At 39.2% G+C, this 21,027-nt stretch overlaps 1 protein-coding gene across 2 annotated transcripts in view; it reads right to left on the bottom strand.

Moving 5' to 3' along the window:
• znf281a (zinc finger protein 281a) overlaps positions 1–21,027 on the bottom strand; it is a 113,730-nt gene that overhangs the window by 68,562 nt on the left and 24,141 nt on the right. For both annotated transcript variants that reach the window (XM_042393208.1, XM_042393209.1), the window contains one exon: positions 9,518–9,629. The gene's annotated coding sequence lies outside the window, so the exon portion shown is untranslated. The remainder of the gene's footprint in view (positions 1–9,517; positions 9,630–21,027) is intronic.

Here is a 21,027-nt window from a genome sequence, read left to right as displayed (position 1 = left end):
CATATATGTGCTTGTATGCATGTGTATTCATGTGTATACAGTATATGATAGATGAATAAGTGGATGCAATTGAGTATCTGTGTAGTTATCAGTGGTGGAATAACTTAAGTAACACTCGCATTACTAAAATTAAAGTTAATAATAATAATAATAAATAATAATAGAGTTAAAATCCTGCAATTCAAATTACAATTCAAGTGTTTTGCACCTTCAGAGAAACAGACTTATATGACAAACCGTTATTTCTATGTTCCCCAGTTGCGTCACATTTTAATGGAAAGTCTGTTTTTTGATCTTCTCCAATGTTATTTTTGCTGTAGATTCATCTGTCTTGATAAATTCAGAAAAATGTACGTTGTCTCAGCACTAATTCCATCAGCACAACAACACAGTCATGTCATATTCACCAGTCTGCTGCTCTAAGTTTCTCTTTTTGACAGAAATACCTTTTATTCAATTATTTTTGATCACTTCTTCACAGTTTTTTCCAACTGCTGTCAAGCTGCTGTCGATGAACCTCAAGACTTCCTGCACAGATATACATCAACAGCCATCCAGGGGCATCACATGGCACAATCTCCCCTTCTCATTGTAAACTTTTAATATGAAACATCTGCATGAAGTTTTGAGATTTATTGACGGTAACTTTCAAAGTAGAAGAAAAATAATTAGGGGATAAAACAGCATTATGTTAAAACTCAGAGCAGCAGAGTGATAAGAATAACATGACTGTTGTTGATGAAGTGGAATGCACATTATGCTGAATTTACCACGTGAACTACTTTAATATAGTTAATCTCATCCCTCCTCAATGTTCTTTTTCTGGCCTTTATTAGCAACTAGCTTTTATTTGTGTGTGCTGGTCACGTCTCTGGCTATAATTCAACTCTCAGTATCATCAGTAAAATGAACTGTATCTATTAAAAGTTTAAGCATTCATCATGCAAATTGTCCCCTTTTAGAGGGTTATATTATCATATTATAATATTAGTTCATTGTGGCATGCATTTAGGTGTAAGAAGCATTTTAATGGTGTAGGCAACTTTATCCTGTTGAGTAGTTTAATCTATAAGAAAGGAAAATATTTTGTTTTTATGTAAAATCTGAATCTTTGGGGTTAAGTATAGCCGTTAAATAATTATAGTGCCCTAAGAATGTAGTGACGTAAAAGTATAAACCAACATAAACTTGAGATACTGAAGTAAAGGAATCATATAATTACAATACTATGTTCAATATTTGAGTAAATGTAATTAGGTTTTCCAATGTGGGAAAGTCTGCAGCTTTCTCAGAATTTTTATCGATTTTCTCAGGAAAAAATGAGAATATCCGGCTGAACTAGATGGATTTCATTCAATCCTGGACTCCCTGCTGCTGATCCAGAGGAGGCACCGCAGCTGGAACACCATTACTCTGCTTTTATCGTCAAACTCTTGTGACTCCGGCCTCTGCCTGCTCTGAAAACAGCCTGGGCTATCTTTCCATCTCTGGCTAGAGATTTAAAATTGCCTGGGCTATCTATCTTAGACTGGGGTGTAAATAGTATTCACCGTGCATCTCCAGTGAGACAGAGTAAAATGGCCCTCACCCGCCCGTTGCAAAATCCCTGACAATAACAAAACACTCGCTGCGTTAGCTGCACTGATTAGAGGAATGAGACCATTCAGCGCTGTGCATGTGAGTAGTCATGTAAACCTGTATTTTTGCTGAGCCTTTTGAACGCCAACATCAAAACAGATCCTTTGCCCTGCTGAATCTCCATGTGAAATCTAAGATGTATTTGTTGAGGAGGTGTTGTCCCTGGCGATGGAAGGCTCCATATGTTCCGCATTTGTTTACCCAGTCATTACAAACCTCTCCACCCTGTGTGACTACACTGTTGTCTTAGTGGGAGCTGCGCCGTCACACCGCCGCCGCCGCCCTCCCCTCTTCATCTCCATCGTCACAGGAACGGCAGCCACAGGGGAGAGCTGGTCCACAGGAAATTAGGAGTGTGACAAGATAAGACCCAGCGTTCATATGATACTGTTCCCTGGCAACCAGTAAAAGCAGCAGAGAATGACAAAAAAAAAAAAAACAGAACAATGTGCAGGAAAAGGTACGTGCTGATACGAGTGTAATGGGCGCTTTGCCACATCAGCTTTATCCTATTAAATTCACCTATAGACTCTGAATGCTGCAAGACAAGCCGACCAACACACTTACTTTCCTTTAACTCATACATAAGTAACACTATCCATCTATCTAGTTGCCTGCAGTGTGGACTGGCTGGCTGGCAAGTCGATATTTCACTATCATTCTTTGAAACACTGCCAGGAAGATGTGTGACTGTAGGCCTATCTCACATTATGCTTTATGGGTTTCCACATCAGCATGTGCTGATAAAGTGTTAGTAAAGCAGCTGTCCCAGCCAACAGAGTCGCAACGAAACTCATAAAAACTTCCCCCAAAATCCCTCAATTCTAATCTCATCACACTCTGAGGGGATGATGAAAAAGTGTCAAACATGCAAAATGACGCAAGTTGGAAATTAATCAAGTTCTGATAGAAAGCACTCTGTAAACAGAGTCGTGGATAGAAAGCATTACACAGGTTTGTGTTGTGGCTCCACAGATGTCTGCAGGTTGAATGTTAAGCAGCAAGTGACAGAAACTGCAGACAATTACAGCACATTGACAGGCAATTTCTGTGTCTGCCATCTTATCTCATTCAATCTAAATTGTCCTGATGTGATGACGCCCACTCATTCAACCGTCTCTGCAGATTAAAATGAACACAATTTCACTCCACATTGTTCACTGAAGACAGAATGGGAAAATGTTTTCTTTTTTTTTTTTTCATGATTTTGCTGCTTACATAAACTCCCCGTCTTTGTTGTTCCTCATATTTCATTTTACTGTGTGCTACAGTCCGGCAAAGAAATACATCAGTCCATCAAAAAGAGATCTGAGCCCATGCAGTGTGCATGCACCCCCTCACTCTCTAAGCACTATTCAGCCTGAATACAACCTCAGTATCCCCACACACAAAGCAGGAAACAGGTGTACAAATGTGTACAGTGATAGCAACAGTTAATATTGTTGATGTTTAATAAGTGAAGACATCAAATCTTGTTTATATATAAAGATGGACGGGGCTGAAAAATGAAGCCAATGCGGAAGTGCCAAAAACTGCAGTTCCTTGAATGGCCACTTGAGGCTCCAAAAGCGAGTCAATCCCCATAGACCCCCATTGTTAAAATGCCCAACTTTACAGCAGAAATAAACATGTTTACAGCCTGGTACAAAAAACGGTTTTGGTCTCTGTAGCTAATTTCCTCTTTCATGACAACTGTACGGCTGGTGAATTTTTTTATAACTCACTCATTTAAATTTTATTAAGCCGTAAAGTTATGCATAACGAAGGACATGGCTGCTTTGAGTGACAGGTCCGCCAGCCGCTAGGTGGCTTGTTTCAGCCATGCGGCCCGCCTCTTTGCCCATTTTAGATTGGCTGGGAGTTAGGCAGAGTCACGCACTGCCAAGATGGTGACGGCCGGAGCGGCTCACTTTAAGCTTCAAAACCGCTCTTCAGAAACCAACGGGTGACGTCACGGTAACTACGTCCATATTTTTATACAGTCTATGGTAGAGATGTGTGACATCAGCCCAGAGTTGCGGCTTATGTTCAGTGTCATCTTTTCCATTTGGAGCAAGGACCTTCCGGATAAGAAGTGTGGGGTGTTTCCTTTAACACTCTGGAAACACACCTTGCTACCTCAAGCGACATGGCAAGTGTCATAATCGAGTAACATTGAACTTAGCAAAATATCACGACTATTGTGGCGATATTTTGCCAAGTCAGTGCGAGTGCTGTCAATCAACGCTCACACGGCAGACATTGAAGCTACTATAAGTCTTCAAATCTTATTAACAAACAAAATGACCACCAACACACTTATTAGACGGCCTCAATTTAGTGATTGAGACCATAATGACTGACACTTTTTGAATGGGAGTAAATTGTAGCATCTAGTAGCTGTCAGTGGCATTATACTTTATAGTACATCTGCATTGTCCTCAGCCTCAAGCTGTAGTTGTTGCCACTTAGTTTTATAATCCTGATAATAAACTGAAAATTAAATGAAAAAGTGAATTTATTTGAATTCTCCAAAACCTTAAATTTTTTGTAGTGTGTGTTCAGACTAAAAGCAAAGTGCATATAGAGTCGGGAGTCGAATACACATCTATGCAAGTTGAAGATTTAGTAAGTTTTAACACCATACAGTCAGTGTATATAGCTAATGTCTGTACAGGTACATTGACGGTGAATAAACACAGACTGCAAAATCTCAAGTGGTAAATTTTCACAAACAATATGAAGTGAAAAGTCAAATCACACCTTAAGTTTTTGTTTTTCATAGCTAGTCAAACATCTCTTAGGTAGGTTAAGGTGCACTGTGGGGAAACTTGGACTCAGGCTACAAAACTGCATGCAAACATAAGTGAAGTTATAGTGATAAACAGTCATTTGTAAGACTTACCGTTTTCACTTTTTCAGAGTTACACTGCAAATATCTAGATTTTTTTAAAGAGGAGAGGACCATGTACTTTAAACTCGTTTTCACCCTGATCTTATGCCTCATAAATCCACAACTTGTTGTTTCTTGCTTGCAAGAAGATAGCGATCAATGCAGTTTTCAGTGAGCACGGTCCTCTTGAGGCACTCGGCCCCCCAACCACTGAATCACTGCAAACATCAAAATTTTTTCAGCAATACAAATTGTTCTGGTGTTGTGCTCATTGACCACTGTTTGCCTGAGTGGAGCAACAACTGATAAGAACTTTATAGCTGAGCTTAAGAATGTGCCAGAGCCAGAAAAATAGCAACAGAAAAATTTGCCACAAAAATGGCAACAAGCATGGATGCGAATGACTCAAGTACACATGTTATAAGTCGTCTTACTAATAGAATAATGACTCAAAAATGGCATATTCCTTCAACGGACAGTCTTTCAGGTATAAACCTACAAATTTTCTGGATTTTTTTATTATGAATGAAAATAATGAGCTGTATTCGTCACCTTCTACAACCCAGTGCTATATGTCAGGTTAAGCAGACTGATAGCCCATATACAAACCATAACACATGTAAGTTTGTGGCTGCATTCTGATGTATAGCATCCATTATATATGGTCCCAGTTTGTTCATTACATGCTGATAATGGCAAAACATAGGTTTGAGGTCACCGAGCCCACACCGACACTCTGTCTTGAGGCTTAAGCATCAATCTTCTCTCCATCACAGCTTCAGAATCTAAGACACCTTGATCCACCTGGTCACCTACGCCATTACTGCGGAGGTCAGATCTCATCTTCACAGCTTTACTGGCATTATTACATAATGCTCTCTCACACATCATTCATTGATTTACTGCCTCTCCAGAAGAACACACTCTCGTTACTGTTAGCAGCAGTCTTTAGTCACATGTGAGAGAAGAGAATCAGTTGTTGTTGTTGTTTCTCCTGCAGTTTGTTAGAATAATGTGGAGCTCCTGCGGCCACCGAAAGCAACCTGGAGGCCGATGCAAATTAGGGTGTCAGTCAGGCCGAGGCAGAGCATTTAATGCGTCTCTGTATTTAGCAAAAGTGGCTGACGAGCAACCAAAACCAGATCACAACTGTGTGTAAAAATCTGTGTCAGGTGTCATTTTTAATTACGACAACAACAACCCACCGGGCTTGAAAGGCGGCGAGATGAATTGCTTTGACGGGTGATTTTTCTAGTCAGCGGACATGCAGGAGAAAGTGAGCATCTGTTCACATACATGGGCATATATAAACGAATCTATTTCTGGATGTATGTTTGAACATGTGCAGAGTGAAGAAAGTAGGGCAACAGTGTGATTATGAAAAGGACAGAAAGAGTGTGTGTACAAAACAATTAATATTGATGTTAACAATACAGGGAAAAGCATGCAGCCACGTGTTATTATTAATATTTCCATTAAAGCAGGTGAAAGAGGATAAGCATCTTTGTGTTTCAAACTTTTTTTTGTCATCTCTGACCTTTTAGCGGAAGACTTAAAAGTGTTTTGGAAAATTAAATTGATCAACTGTGAAATCACAGCGGGAGATCCTCTTAGCGGAGAAGGAGAGACAGACATCGGAGGTGCACTTAAGAAAAAAGGACAGGAGTTACTGAAAATAGATCACACACACACACACACACACACTCGAGCTAAACAGAAACACTGACCTTCAGTGGGTCCCCTCAGACAACAGAGCCTCACAGTTGGGGACCAATAAGGAATACGTGACAAACGATCTGACAGAGCCGCGGTTTCAGAGAGACGTTTAGATTTACATTTAACATTTCCTGTCGTCGTCGCGGTGACAGCGGGAACATTTAGGAGAGCTACAGCTGATTTCTGCTGCCATTCAGAGTTCAATAGCTTTCCTACACAATTTAGATCACAACTAACACCTTCATCACTATCATCCCTAACGTTGTCATCAAAACAAAACAAATCTGAGCATTGAAGGGGAACTCATTCAGTTTTTTATGTCTTGAGATGAATTCAAATAATACAAATTATTGGGTGATGAAGCTAAACTTGGCTCTATACATGTGTTTAGTGTGAAAATTAGTGGCCATGCAGTTAGTAGCATAAACTGTAAACAATGTACATGTACTGTAAAATCATTAAACCACATTACTGAAAAGAATCTACACTGACTTTTAGTTTTGTCAACATTAAACAAGAATACAAAGTGTGATGTATGTCAAATTCCTTACTTGGAATTTATAAAATCTCCATAAAATCATTTATCAGGTTTTAACAGCAATGAGTCTGTAAAAAAACCTCATTAATCTGTCACATAACTGGCAGTGGGAAGTTTCATTAACAAAGCCTTGTGAGATAAGACACGCACAACAATTTTTTTTCCCCCTCTCATACGTTTCAAATTAAATTAGGATCACAAATTAATTTGCTTTAGGATTCTACTCAAGATCTTAAAGTTTCCAAAGATATGTTGGCTGAATTTTGGGATGTCAGAACAAGAAGGAGATGAATATATTTGTTATTGTTTGATAGTGTGGAAAATCTAAGAGAGCATAAGAGAATAAATGAAGATGATGGGCTACTTAAAAAGGAAAAGAGGTAACAATATATAACCAGTTCATGAACCATTGAATCAAATCATACAATCAGAAAGATAAATGAAGCAACAGTCATAGAGATATATATTTTTGATGGCCTTAGAGAAGAACATCTCTGTTACAAAAAAAAAAAGTAACATTTTAAACAACAGCTGAAAAAGAGATGAGAGCTGAATGTGTTTTGGTCATGACGATGATGATAGCGACAAGCCCTCATCATCCTCCTCTGCTAGCCCAGTTTCATTTTCTTAAACCAAACGTCTCATGTTCAGCGGGGTGTCAGGTTCACCCCTGGGTGCTGCCACTACAGCACCATCACATAAAATCAACGTGTCACTCCACATCACGTATTAGATCTTTCTCTCCACATGCAGCCTCTCATGCTGTCCACACACACCCTGTTTCTCTGTAATGTCTCCCTTTTTTACCGTTCCTTCAGTGGTCAAACCTCCAGGTATTAGTCGGTTATCTATCCTACTGCAGTGCCCTTGAGCAAGGCAGTTAATCATCTCCAGGGCACTGACTCAACAGTGCTCGTACTGCGTGGATGAGGAAATCTGAATATGCAAAACATGTTGCTAGACAGAGCATTCGGGAGATGATTCTGCAAAACCCTGGATTAAGTTTAATGATAAGTATTTGAACAGTCAATGCCTGCGATTTTGAAATTATTTATTTCTACAATATCTGCACATGAAAACTATAGTATAGTTAAGGTTAGGTTAGTAAAATACTTGGTTAAAGGTAGAAAAGGATCATCAGATGGCAGTAAAAACAAAGTGTTTGTGGTAGAGACCAAACTCATCCCATAAAAATATAATTAGAGCTGCAACTAACAATTATTTTAAGTATCAATGAATTGTATTTTCAATAAAATGTCGGACATTGTGAAAAATTCTCACTATAATGTCTTAGAGCCCATGGTGACGTCTCTGAATGTCTGGTCTTGTACGATCAACAGTCAAAAATCCATATAAATTTTAGGTTACCACCATGTATGCTTCAAATCCTCACATTTGAGAAGCTGCAACAAGCAAATGTGTGGTATTTTTGCTTGAAGATGACTTGAGCTCTAAATTTAATCAAGAATATTTACTAACACTGACAATAGCTATGTGTTTCAATCAGCACTTCATCAGCATTAAAAAGTGCAGGATTTAGGTGTGTGACAAACATTAATTAAAAGAATCAAATGTATAACAAATCTCAGCTACAAACTCACTTGACTGTCAGCATGAAACACCTGTGGGAAAAAACGGCACCTAACTGTCTTCTTCTTTCTTTCTCTAACATTCGTCCAATGTGGAAATAATGTCTTTTTAGGTTTCCTTCTCTGCAATACTGTGGTGGCTTTGTATTCAAATGTCATATCAATTTATTGCTTTTAAAGCTTTCATTACAGCTCTCCACCCAAGCTCTTATTGTTTCTAGGTATTCTGACATAAACATCTATATGTTTACAATTTGGTATGATTTAGGTATAGGAGGAATGATGACGCATGCTTGTGGAGGGACTGACTCATTGATGGGCACGCAATGCACGAAAAGGGAAACGTCCCGGTAATACACAATATAAGTAATATAGACATACTGGTGCAAGGGAGAGCATATTGGAGCATTTTCAATTAAAAAAAATAAAAGACAATTTCTCATTCAAGGGAATGGAAAGAAAGGTGTGTCCAAACGTTTGACTGGCACTGTACATTTCAGGATATCATTAGCATCCACACATAAAGGGTTGACAACCCACTTTGGGTGGGGATCCATAATTTAAAGGGGACATATCATGCACATTTCCAGGTTTATATTTTATTCTGGTGCTCTACTGGAATACTTTTTGCATGATTTACAGTTCAAAAAGCTCTTTATGCAGCCCCGCAGTTCAGACTCTGTCTGAAACAGGCTGTTATAGCTCCTGTCTCTTTAAGGCCCGCCTCCTTATGAACCCACTCTGTTCTGATTGGCCAGTTCAATGTTTGATGGTGAAGTAGAAGTAACTTTACAAACAGAGCGCTCTAAGCAGGCTGGAGCCCTGGTTTTTGACTTGCAGGGAGCATTTTACATGTTTACATTAAGTTTTGTAACTTTGACCATATTTAAACATAGACATCCAACATTATAACAGAATATAAATGACAGAAAATCATAAAAAGCATGTTATGTCGCCTTTAAGAAAGACTAAATAACACATCACTGTATGTTGGCATGGGATGCAGAATCATCCACCACAAACAGTAGGCATACTGGACTGAATTATGTTGTATACAAGGAGAATATGTGCTGAATATATGCATGCACACTTGCACATACTCCTTCCCTGCTCGTCTGCATGCTTCAGCTGTCACGTGCTGCATGCTTCCGTATGACCCCTTACCTCAACATTAGTATGTGAAAGTCAGTACGTTTAGCATGTCCACAGGCAGGCAGGCAGGCAGTCAGACAGGCTGTCAACTCCCATCAGCTGTTCTTCATCTGTGATTCAGCAGCTGGATGTGGGGGGGGGGGGGGGAAGAAGAGAGGAAGGCAAAGGAAAATGTAAGCTGAATTTTTGGGTACATGCTGGGATTGGCCCTCTGTCAGCCCCTACTCATCCAAAGCCTCATTTGAGATTCCCATCGGCCAACAGCATGTCAGTACGGCAGAGATAGGACAACAAGGAGACAGGAAGTCACAGGCAAACCGGTTAATAAGAGCCCAGACTTAGCAGGATAGCTCAGTCATCTCCCCTTCGGACCTTGCTGACTTTTACAAATCACACAAAGTCACTCATTCACAGTCTGATTCCGCACTGCCGTCATCATGACACCTTCTGAGGCTACAGTAAAGTGTGCGTCAATGCGTGTGCAGTTTACATGGTAATAACTCCAGGCAGTGTGATTAAACCCTTTTCTCCGTCTCCCCTCTCCGTTTGACAAGGTTGCACTCTGACATCTGAGGTCCTGTGAGTCACACTAGAGCCTGCTTGATTGACTACAAAAAGGCATGAACGCAAGACTTGACTCAACAAATATACTGTATTTTCAAAGTCTGGCAATAAAAATTAGGTGTTATTTTCACGGAGGAATTCACATTCTGTTTATTTTCTTTTAAAAAAAGTATCTTTTTCAATTTCGATAAGGTGTTTTCTGGTTGTCAGCTTGTTACTGACCACAGCACTACCCACTAGGGAACAACCCATCACATAGATGAGAAAGAGAACAACACATACCTGTGGCAGTTTCATAAATCCATCAAAATGAAAGCTCTTAAATACTATTTATAGTGACAGCTACATGACTGCAAGATATGACTACCTTTCTCTCTGCTTCTATTTTGTCTGCCAGTCTGTCTCTCCCTTGTTAGTTTCCCACTTGTCTATGTCTTGGAAACCTTAGTTTAACATCTACACGGTATACAGCCTCTTTTCTCCTTACATTTACATACTGGTAAATGTTTTTGCTATATATGGTTCGGAGGGAATGTAATAGATACTTTCTGTCTCATGCTACGTACTATTGGCTTTTACAATATTTAACCAATACAAGGATCTTTCCCTAAACTTAACCAAGTGCTTCAAGTTGCCCAACATAACCCTAAAAACATGAATTATGCTTCAGTCAGAAGATATTCTAGGAAAGCAAATTAATTATGTTCCATCCTTTGTGACTTTGCAGATACGTTTATTAAAACATTTCCTTAGTATGTTGATGAAACACGTAATTCAGATGGCGCTGCATTTTCCTTCATAATGTATTTGCTGTTGCACCTGTTGACAGCAAACATGACAGCTGTTTTCCTGGTTGGAAAAACAAACAAGCCGATCAGAGCTTTGTAAGCAAGATAAAGAATGAAGATGTCATGTTCCTGTGCCGAAGCCAGAAAATCAAGGAAAGATTTCACAAAAATCACAGCATGTGCAGAGGAGACTGACACAGCTGTGCAGATTGTCGAATTTCTGAGATAAGGACTCTTAAATTTCCTCAATTAATGTGAAAAACATTAAATTAACTGCTCCTACAGTAGTGGCTTCAGTGGCAACCTGAAATTATGTCAGTGAGAAGGATACATCATTCCCACCTGATAAGACTAATAAAGATCATTTAGTGAAGTGCAAGACGATGAAAAGGAGTTGATTATGTAAAGGAGGCTTTTAAATCACTTAAGCCAGCTGCTTTATTATAAATGTCAATAAAAACAAACGGATAAAGTAAAAAAAGAAATCAGAAATATTAGAGTATGGGTAGTAAATTAAAACAACTCATTTGCATGCACACTCCCATATCTGATTGTTGAAACCTGTGACGAATCTGAAGATGAAATGGTATTTATGGATTCTGTGTCTGCACTGTAACACACACACACAACCACACACACACACACACACACACACACACACACACACACACAACCACACCAAGCCTGTGGGATCATCTCTGAGCTGATAATCGATGAGAACAGCAAACCCTTACAGTATAAAATGCTCAGAGTAAAGCTAGAGCAGAGCTTAGTGTTATCAGAGCAACACTCATCAGCAAAGTTCAGCAGCGGTGGGTTACATTTACAGTTCAACTTCTTCTTTTGAGCCTTTTGTGTGGGGTGAAGTCTTTTTCAAAGGCTTGGAAAACCCCCGAGTGAAATAGGAAGAACTGGCTTTTTTTTTTGTAAGCCGTGCAGAGAGGAATAAAAGAAAATGTAGAGGGAAAAAAACATGAAGCGAGGATTATCCTTTTACATAATGTCTCAGAAACAACGGATCACACATGACATGATAATTTGAATCCTCCATAAGGCCACTTCTCTGAAGCAAGTGAAATGTACAGATACTTTAAAAGGGGCATAACATTTGAATAATATAACATTCATGTACTGTTATAATGTAAAATGTCTATGTTAAATATATTAAAAGTTCCAAAAGTTACTTCCCCATCAAACTGACATCGGATTGTTCGTGCATGCTGCAAACAGCCATCTGTTCTTTAGCCTTCACCGCTAAGGTTGCTCCATGAGTCGATTGCAACTTGCATATATTTCAGATCAGATTCAGGCTCAAACATGTACGGATTTATTTGAGAAGCTTGTATTTCAAGTAAAGAATACAAAAAAGTGAAATCCGACTACTACCGTTTGTTTACGCAGCCTCCAGAGCAGGCGGAAGTCTGCTAAGAGGCAGCTTCCTAAAGCTAACCAATCAGAACACAGTGGGTTCATTGGGAGAGGGGCCTTAAAGGTACACTAAGCAGGATTTTCCTAAAAAAACACAATGTATAGACTCATACAAAAGGAATCGCTCTCAACATTACTTATGACCCACTAAAAGTGTGTGGCTGTGTATTTAACTACAGAGACTCTGCCCTCTGCCTGTATTTTCTTTTTTTTTTTTTTAATATTTTGTTGGTTCAGGATGCTTCTGGGCATCAACCTTTGGGCAGTGGGTGTGTAGCCCCGAGCCAATGACAGCGCACAAGGTGTGAGGTCTGGACTCATAGTGTAGTGACCTGATTACATCTCTGTCTCCGTCTCTCTCCCCTGCTCCACTCTGCTCTCTGTCTCTGTGTATTGGATGTATAAAGAGCTGCAGGTCTGTGTGTCTGCTTGACCAAGGGCGGGGTTGAGCTACACACACGCTGAGCAGAGAGGCCACAGCGGACAGGATGAAGCTCTGCATTCACACAAATATAAATATATATAAATAAGGAGTTTTTTTTGAATGCAAATCATATAAAGATATTCCAGTAGAGCCCCAGAGTACAAATATAGACCTGGAAATATGCATGTTATGTCCTCCTTGAACATTTTAGTTCATTTAAGTTACAATAAAAGACATTCAGCCACTAGATGTCGCACTATAGCACCGACATCTCGGACCAAAACTAACGTGTCATTTACTCAATAAAGTTGAGGGAAAAAAAGAAAGCAGATAACTCACGAAACTCAGCTCAAACTGTCAGACTAGGCAGCGCTGATGAAATATGGATCAAGATTCTGTTACTGCTTATTTCTCATCTCAAATGCTTTCAGAAACATATTTTAATGTACTGTTCAGCTGTAATTTGAGAAAGTTCATGATGCGGCCGCCATCTTGGAAACGGACATGGAGGACACAGAGGGACTCGCATGCACACACACACGCACTAATATGCACGTGCAGCCAGTGCAGCTACCAAAACAAAGAACACAGAAGCTTGGATGACAACACACACAGAGGGAGTGTGACTTCATTCACTGCTCAGGTCCCATTACTCCACTATATCTTTACATAGCAAATAGTTGTTTGCTGACATCCAGTGAGGCTCGGTGTCATTTACTGGTCCTTTAATTCATAACTAGCACAACACTATGAGAGGCTTTGGCTGTATTCAGACCGAATCAGGCAGTACGGTGAAAACGCCAGTCCTCCCATTAATTTGAATGGGGGTAGAGTGTTAGGCTGCGGGCGTCTTAGCCAGAGTCAACTTTTGGAGAAACGCAACCCGACGTCACTGCGGCTAAAGGCTATGGTGGCCAATCACAGGCTAAGATCAGGCTGATCAGAGCTGTAAACTCTGCCATGAGGGAGTAAAAAGACATTAGTAGGCCGAGGGGAGGACATTTCTCTTCGTTTGATAACGTTAAAAGTAAAGAAAGAAAGTAAGTAAAGTTAGACTTTGCTGTCGGCTTCTCGATTCATTTTATAAAAGACGAGTGGGCTGGAGAATAAATGAAGAGAGGGAGCGCTGGTAGCGAGAAGGCCGGTGAATCAGATCAATAAAAGGTTATTTTCTGATTGTTTCACAGTGGTTAAGTTCTAGACCACAAATAAACACACCCACAACCCCCCACACCTCCGCTTGACCCTGCAGCGGTGGGCCACACTACCTGATTTGGTCTGAATACAGCCTTTGTGATGGAAAGTGGCATTTGTGGCACTGGGAAAAATGGGCCATTTTGAAATATAAAGAAAACCTGCTAGAATTAAATAAAGATGACTTGGAATAAACTCTTACTATAAATAATAAACAGCATGAGATGACTTTTAAAAATATATTGGAATTGTTCACATGGATATATTATACATTCTGTCTTAAAGAAACACATTCTGCATACAAAAACAACCTAATCACATCTGAATACATGCTCAGAAAACCAAAGTGTTACCTGGAAATTACACGTGAAAGTATATTACACAATATAGTAATGTCAGGATTATGTAAAGTGTTTCCATAAGGCTTCACATACGTATCCCTACAACTCATGACTGCTGTGGTCAGCCAGTTTGAGAAGAGAGGGGATATTTCTGTTACCACATAGGTAACACTCATCGTAAGTGGATGAGGTCCCACTGATCTTCTCTCTCCTCTCCTGCTGGTTTAATTATCGCAACCCCAAGGATTATTTGTGTGGCAGTAGTGGAAAAATTTATACTCAGCAGGGAGTTCAAACCAGATAAAACCCTGACGGAGAATTCCCCCAATCAACGTGATGCAGACATGTGTTTTTGTCTTCCATCGCGGCTGCAATGTAATGAACTTTTCTGATCACTGTGCACAGTTTGACTCACCACCTAAAAGTATAAAAAGGGGATGATGAGTGTCTTCTTTAAAGACATGACATGTCGAAAGTTAGACTGCTTAGCTTAGACATTTTTTCCAACTGTCACCATATGGAGCATTAACCAGGAATCATCCACGTGAAATCCTCAGCAGAGATGAAAACTCCACGTGTGACGCCCATTAAGGCACGTTCATCTTCTGCCGCCGAGCCACATGAAAGAGATTCTAATATTCTAATATTGACTTTGAGATTCAGACACTCAACACTGTATAGTCCTCCTGCATTAGCATAAACATCACCAAAAAGGCGTACATGTTTCATCTGCAGATTTCAATGGGACAAGAAAAAGTGAGACCGACATGTCAAGAGGATGTTTATACATTCACAGACACTGTACAGTAGAGTGGTACCTAAAGCAAATATGTAACAAGGGATGCCTGAAAGCTGTTCACAAGGACAGAATACAGTTTTAATCCACTATGGGTATCACAAATGGTGCACCAGATATTGTCCTGGCACACAGGCTGATGTACATCTAAAGCCCCAAATCCAGGTTTATATTTATGACATAAGTGGTGATTAAAAAAAGATTTACCTAATTTATTTAGGCCTGTCAAGTTAGCTACAATATTACACAGTTACACTAAAGTAAACTCCTAGATTAATGCTAGGTCTCATTGTTATCTGAGCATTTGTTCTCTGCAAATAAATAACGCCAGGTAGGAAAAATAGGCGATGACTCTCATGCTAAATTCTGCATAATTTACACTTGTAGCCATCAGTCAGTCCAGACTGAAATATCTCAACAAAGACTGGATGGATTGCCAATAAATTTTGTACAGACATTCATGGTCCCCAGAGGAAGTGATCTACTGGCTTTAGTGATCAACTGTCTTCTCATCTAGCGCCACCAGCAGGTTAAAGTTTTATTAAGTGAAATATCTCAACATCTACTTGAGGGATTGGTACAATATTTTGTGCAGACATCCATAAAGCCATAAGAGCCACCGGCAAAGTTCCCAATCAATATTTGAGAGGTAATTAAGAAACATATTTCAGAGACTCAACGTACTATCATGCTGCTAAGCAGAGTGTTTGTGTTGATATAAGTACAATTTTGATTATCTCAGTAAGTTTGACAATAAAAAAAAAACTGTTTAGTTTAAATTATAGAGAAGTGAAGTGAAAATACTGTGACTGTAGCTCTTTTAAGCTCAAATCCACAATTTCAGTACTTGGTTTTCCTCATGTATTTGTGTGCATGCATGTGTGAATGCAGTGCAGACTCGTGAACTCTCCAGGTAATAGCAGGCAGGCACTAAAAGACATGAGTACACAAAGTTAATATATGCACAATCACCATTTAGCCTCGGTGCATTCTTCACCTCCCGAGGTGCTGGTGACACACGCACACACACAGACACATGCACACACACATTTATTACGTTTAATTTATGCAACAATCTGAATGGAACTGAGAACAATGAAGTGGCTGTTAAGCTTTTAAGCCTCGTCTTCATTTGTCAACATCGCGTCTGTGCTGAGAACACGATCAAATCATTTATTCGTTGCACATAGCATATCTCTCTGGTTTTTTTTTTTTTTTTCCAGTTCTTTCATCTGTGTCTCTTTCCCATTCCCACCCTGTTCTCTGTTTGTTGTTGTTTGCTTTCAAGCTGTCATTTCAATAAGGAAACACTGTATTAGTATTCGTTGTAGCAGTCAATACTTTACTTTGTCTTTTAAAAATATATAGAATATATATTTCCTGAGAAAGAATAGATCAGTGGCTTAAAAAATCCCAAGTTTAAGTATAAGATTTGGATTAAACGAAGAAATTTTTGTCAGCCGGAGGTCTGCTGAGGGGGCGTGGGCCTATCCCAGCATGCATTGGGTGAGACACCCTTGACAAAATAACATGCAGCCAACACAGAGCACAACCTCCAAATTTGTACAGTATATCTCATCTGATGTTGATCTAATTTTAAAAAATCCATATCAAACAATAGTCTGGCATGTTCTTGATTGAAAACAGGATACCATCATGGCTATAAAACACAAAAAAGTGAATTGTGTTTATTTTAATTAGTCGCAAACACTTTGAGAGAGTCCTCTGTATGAGTAGCCAGACATTGGGGCCCAAATGACTGAATGAAATCTGTGTATTTATTTTGTTTAGGTGATTGTGACAGAACCAACATATGTTTCAGAGAAATTGATTTTTTTTTTGTGGCACACCTAGATGAAAATTTAATGATTCCCTTGAGGAAACAGGGGGCTGTTGCTGTAGCAAATGATTGCAGAAAAGAAAATATATGACGTGAATAAAAATTGACTGAATGGGGTGAAAAAGATGAAAATATGCAATTTAGATCACAGCATGTGCAAAAAATAACCGTAGTGTGACATGATGAGACACAAGACAAAATGAAAATATGCATGACATTAAAAGTCTACAAAAAGTATGAAAAGTATTCAAAACATTTCTAAATACAATATAGAGACATAATTGATACTGGAGTAAATAAAACAGATATATGCTGTACACCGCACATTTGAAAATATGATACAATGAAAAGAACACATGGTATCACACAACCAACTTTATGTGTAATGTCAGCCTTTGTGTGGAGAAAAAAAAAAAAAGTATTTTTCATTGTAAAGCAAACAAAACACTACATGAAGCCTAGTTGTTCTGACTCATGAAAGTCAGACTCAACACCTCCGTTGTGTGTATGACACCCGATTTTGTATTGATGTTGTATATAATACAGGATTTTGCTCAGATATCAGCGAGATTTAGAAAATGTTGGAAGCTGTAAAACACCCACATTTCATGACATTTGTGAGGGTCATTCACCTGACTTATTGATCTTTACACACACACACGCACACGGGAAAGAGAAGGCCATTTGTTTCATAACTACTTTACATCAAATTCACATAATTAGGTTGCAGATTTGGTTTCATGTGATCAGCCAACTGAATAAACTGGTGAACATTAACCGATTCTAGCACAGAGCTGGTAAACTGTATTGAGTTTGGGCAGGCAGTGGACCTGAGCACGGATCAGCAGCACTGCTTCACTTCACACAGAAGAGGAAAAACAGCAGACATGGAGTGAGAACATGCTGAAGGGAAGAAAAAAAAAACAACACAAACAGCAACTGAGATCAGGGGTGAAGTGACCCAACCCCATCAGAGAGAGAGTTTTGGACCTTTGGTGGCTCCGTCTAGCCCATGCATACTGACAACAGCTTGCATGGAGAATAGCCATGCACAGCATGATGGGACTGGAAAAGGTCAGCAACCATGATTAGTTTCTCACACTTCCTTGCCAAAGCACCTGCCACTGATGAGGCTGGACATAGTCTGTACACACAGGCCTACAGTCAGTGATTCCATGCTGTTTCTCATCTACTGTTAAATCCTCCACAACAGAATTTATCTGCTGTTTGCAGTAAATACGCAGAACGTCAAATCTGAAGCAAATGAATGGTAAGGGGCTAACGGGGATCTAAATGTGGTTTAGAAAGTTAGATAAAGTTTCCTTTTAAATCGCCTATGCATGTTAGAAATTATCTTGGCTCCAGACAGCGCAATTAACTGTTCAGTTTTTATATGCAAGCTTTCTTTGAAACCGCCACCCTCTCTGGAGCTCCTCTCTATCTCTGTCTCGTAGAGCTCTTCTTTGGTGAGTCAGCCAGCACGGAGAGCCAGACATCAATACTTGATCAGGGTCCAATGCAGCCCGCAGCTACCCAGCTCCACCAGCTGGTCAGGGCAGCTCCACTGTGGAGGGAGAGAAGAGACGACAGGATGGAAAAGACTGAAGCAGGCTCCTGCGGGCTCAAAGTGTCCAGAGAGCCAGCAGAGAGTGCTCGGCGCGGCGGTGCACAGTCAGGATCAGCAGGCCCGTATCTACAATTGAGGACATTGAGGTCCTGTTCTCTGTATTTTTTATGGGTCTTTTTAAATTTTTAAATATACGTATTTCTTAAAATGTTAAATTAAAGAGACAAATTGCTAAAATCACTGAGTTGTACGGTGTGTTGTGAACAAAGGTTGGCATCATCTCTCCAGCAGAGCTCAACAGCTCACAATACATGTTGTGCACATACAGTACAGTCCTGTCACTCTATTCACTACGTGAGCGAGGGGGGCTGTAACATACATACATGCAACACTTACTACTAGATCAGTCTGTTTGAATACAGGTTGCACTTTCAAAGCACACATGACTGGACTTACCAATATGGTGTTGGTAATACAGTCTGCTGGTAATGGCATACTTCATCATTCATTTAGTAGGCAGTATGCTGTACATACTGATTGAGTATGTCGTAGGTAGTACGTTAGAATGCGATTTCGAACACAGCGTTCATTTAAGTGAGTGAGGAGAAGAACCAGCACTTGGGCACATCTGGGACTGGGAGGAGGCTTCCTTCACCTGCTGTCAGCTGCTGTCATGATGGTGATGGGCGTTTCCACCGTGGATTTTCTCCATGACTTATCTCCATGAAAACTTATCTTTTTTGCCCTGCATTTTTATGTTGTGGTTGGGTTCAGGGGTCCTGGCTGTAACAGTCATATATCTTTATTAAGTTAAAGCTTCTCCTTTTGTTCTACTATGTTTTATACATTAATTTTCACGTCATGTGTAACTTTTAGATTATGGCTTATTGTTTGGATGAACTTGAGTAATGAGTGTTAGAACATTTGTCAGGTAATTTAGGGCAAAAACCTGAAAGATACTGCAGTTGTGCTCCTCTGCTCAGTTAGTTTGACAGTGAAAGTGATTTCAATGCAATAAGAAACTGAGCTGAAAAAGAGTAATCTCAAAATTGACCATATTTGTGACTTGTGTTGGATTCTAGTCCAATTTTCATCTATGTGTTGGCACTGACATTATTTCCTAAGTGATTATTGTTACTCTCAAAATGTATTAAAGTGCACTATAGCCTCAAAATTTCCTCAGGGTATGCCGGCACAATCCTGCACATGGCGGGGCGGGGGAGGGGGAGGGTCCGTCTTAAAATATCCCAAACACGAAAAATAAAAAATAAAAACACTGTCTACCAAGCAGCTGAGGGATGTGCTTGTGTGTTTGTGGAGAAGGTGTTGTTTGTTTGTCGAGTCCCACGGGGCCCTGAATGTGTTAGGTCCCATGTGAGACAACAGGAGACAGCCCAGCATCTGCCAGAGAAAGTTGCTTCATCCATTTTGTCCATCCTGCCACAGTTCATCTCTGAGGAGACATTCAAACGTGTCACACTGTGACATCCTCGGAGAGAGCTTTGACTTGAAGCAGAAGCCAGATGAAACAGAGGTCGGCTTCCATTCTTATGCTAATAATTATAAAGAAAATATTAAATATTATCTAAATATATCATGAATGGATTCTATCGTCATCCATCAATGACGAGATAAAGAATTACTATTAAAAAGGTCAGAGATAAGTTACCAGCCGAGCATGTTTATTGCACAATTGTAGTTATGATTAATTTTTAATTTGGAAAGCAGAACAATAAAAAGCTTCAAATTGAAACTGTTCATTGGAATCAGTGGTGGAAGAAGTATTGAATAGAAACAGTACAATGCAAAAATACTTTGTTGGCAGTAAAAGTCATGAACCCACACTTTACTTCAAATACAGATGTATTAGCAGGAAAATGTGTTTAAGAATTAAAAATACAGATATGTGTTAATCATATTATCGAATGAAAAAAGTTTATGTTAGTTTGATTAAAGATTTTGTTATTTATTTGTTTAAAGGAAAATGGGCTAACGAGATCAGGAATAAGCCAAAACTTAGAACGTATTTAATCAAAACCAAGTTTGGTATTTAAAATTATGTGAATTTTTGTCAGTTATGTGAGTTAAACAGATGCCTTTTGTATTATAATTAAAATACAAAAAGAGATTATTCAGTAAAACTAAAAACGATTACTTTCATTATGGAATTATGAAAACACTTTGTAAAGTGGACATTTTTCCTTTGTGTGAGTATTTGAATGATGCCTGGTCATTAAAATGATTTGTACAAGTAGCTTTTATAAAAGGTTTTTCTGTGTAAAACATGTTTTTCACGATACGATACAGTATGTAGTTTTCAGCAAAGATTTGTTTTTGTTTGGAAAATTAATGTCAGTTGCCAGGAGATGTTATCTATATGTTGTATTATTGTGTGTCATGGGATATAGACCATTTTTAATGTTATGACATAACCTATGAAATAACCTGATGACGGTCTGTGTACCTAAACATTGTTCCCGATAAGTTTTATGACATGTTATGACATGAAAATTAAAAAAAAATGCTTTATTCATCAATTTGGTCATATTATTGGATTATTATTACTGATGCATTAACTTG

This window comes from Thunnus maccoyii, chromosome 18 (genome assembly GCF_910596095.1).
Source record: "Thunnus maccoyii chromosome 18, fThuMac1.1, whole genome shotgun sequence".
NCBI lineage: Eukaryota > Metazoa > Chordata > Actinopteri > Scombriformes > Scombridae > Thunnus > Thunnus maccoyii.
This window is presented reverse-complemented; position numbering and strand designations above follow the sequence as displayed.